Source organism: Lolium rigidum, chromosome 7 (genome assembly GCF_022539505.1).
Source record: "Lolium rigidum isolate FL_2022 chromosome 7, APGP_CSIRO_Lrig_0.1, whole genome shotgun sequence".
In the NCBI taxonomy this organism is placed as follows: domain Eukaryota; kingdom Viridiplantae; phylum Streptophyta; class Magnoliopsida; order Poales; family Poaceae; genus Lolium; species Lolium rigidum.
The window spans coordinates 205,896,004-205,898,536 of record NC_061514.1 but is presented as its reverse complement, the minus strand read 5'-3'; positions in this window follow the sequence as shown (position 1 = coordinate 205,898,536).

The following is a 2,533-nucleotide window of genomic DNA, read 5'->3' as shown; positions in this document are numbered from 1 at the left end:
AAGATACGACCTTTGGAGTATGATGGACCAAGAAGAAGGTCTGAACTGAGAGGAAGTACGATCTTATTTTCATAAGGTTGTTGGGAAGTATCCATATAAAAGTACTCTCAGGAGGATGTCAGATCAGAAGCCGAGGTTCGTATCTCGAAGAAGTAGGGTTAGACCCTAACTCGAGCGGGTAATTGTTAATTACTCAAAACTAAGAGAACTTAAGTAAGTCTAAGATAATGAAATTGGATGAAGAAGATGTTCGAAGGACAATCAAAGCTTTAGAAGGCAAAAGACCGAAGGAGTTTCACCATGCTAAAACTGATGTTTAGCAGAAAGATTCCTTTCATGGAACCTAAAGAAGCCAAAAGGAGGATAATTGGTATAAACTAGAAGCCATGATTGGATGGAATAAATGAGTCTAATCCATTCGTAGGAATAAACCATCAGGACCATGCCTGTTGTAAGTACCACTTACCATTGCTATAGTGGTGGTAGTGAGGGAAAACAAAACTCTACCTTCAACAAACCTTTCCCAACAAAGCTTTTGATACCAAAATAGAAAATTCTCACCACTGACACCATCTTTATAATATCAACACCTTGTTAAGTACCATTATTGCAAATTTTGGTAGTATGGGAAAAACAAAATATTATCCTAAATCAACCACTTCAAAATTTAGTTGTTCAAGGACCACTGTTCAGTATCACCACCACCATTAGTACACCTTAAGCACAAGAAGATGTCCTAATCCAAGGATCTTTGAAGAAGACAATAAGCTTAGAGCGTTGGATGAAAACAGAGAATTGAAGGAAACATCAGCTGTTTAGCATCAGACACCGGAAGAATCTGTACAAGTGATATACCCAATTGTATCAAAGGAGATCACCATGCAATTTGAAAGAGATCGTGATCTATTCAAGTCAGTTCTACATTCAGAAATATGAGAGCATTCGAACTTCGGGGCGAAGTTCAGTTTAAGGGGGAGAGGCTGTAATATCCCAGGGTTAGAGGCAAGAAAATGAGAGAACACCAGAGTGTGCATTGCATTCATGCATAGAAAATCCGGGGAATTTCACGCGTTCATTTAAAACACAAAGAGATCGAGGTTTCTCTCAAGTCGATGGAATTGATTTAGCTCATCGGTGTGAGTGCGATAAATTTTGACATGACCTTTGCTGATTTGTTATGTTTTCGAGGGAAATAGTTTGAATTCAAATTCAAATAAGCATAACATGAATTCAAATAAAACTTGAATTGGAAATTGAATTCGAAACAAATATATATAACACAATTGAAAAATTATAAATAGATAAAGAAAGGAAATACATATTACATTAAGAATTATCATAACTTAATCATTTACAAGCTCCAAAAGAAATAGGAGAATACAAAGAAATAATAATTACAAGTACAAATGAAATAGAAGATTACAAGAATAATACAAGAATTCCTAAGCCTAATCTTGATCTTCTTATTTTCTTTTCCTGCAATAAGGGAAACAAAACAAGTAGAAGAGAGATAATTTTTGGTTAGTGATCACTCTCAGGTTTTGGCATAGAATTGCTATGCTAAACTCATCATTGAGTAGATAGTTGGGGGCCAGATCTGTAGTATTTGTTCTTATCTTCAAATTTTGGCCTCGGGCTCATGCATCATGGGCAGGGTCAATTTAACACTTGGCAATATCAAGAATAAATCCCAACTCAAGATAATGTCGACTCAGTTGAGCTAATCCACAGCTACAAAGATCTTCACAGGGAAACTTGAACCATGAGGGTCCCACCTATAAGCAGCTCACACACACATGCAACTGTGTGTTGTCACTCTCACAGCCAACATCCCATCACTATATAAACCACACAGCCACATCTAGCCAAACCATTTGGCTCGGGCTTTACCAAAGCAGTGTAAAAGCAGCACCAACATTTTCGATCACACACACTTCAGCCAAATAAATCAGTAGTTCATCTAGCCAAATCCATCTCATAATATCAGCAGATCTAGCAGAATACATGCAGATCAACTAGAACCCAAGATCAACAAATAAATCATGTGAAGCAAATCAAGAAGCAAGGAGGAGCAGACATGCCACACGAAGCATCACACCTCACTAGCAAGATGAACCAGCTATCTAGCTACAAAAGAGAAGCATGTATACACCAACTAAAGATCAGGAACATCTGTTCTTAATTTGCATCCCGGGGAAAATAAAAGTGTGATATGCAAAGCAATCAGATCCATCTATCCTTCAACTAGATTTATATCTAGGAGGGCTAGAAGAATCTTTTCCTCTCAGATCTTGCATAGTGATGCTATGCTAAGCTCATCACGGAGGGAAGTAAGGCAAAATAGTATCTGTTCTTAGTATTAATTAAAGCCTCAACCTTTGCATCATAGGCAGGGCCAAGAAATCCAGCACAGGATCTGTTCTTATAGGTTTGTAACTAGAACGAGAGAACCCATCTGTGAGGGCAGCATATACATATCTATTCCAATCCATAACACCGATAAAATGATTCATGGACCATCTCAATCCAGCAT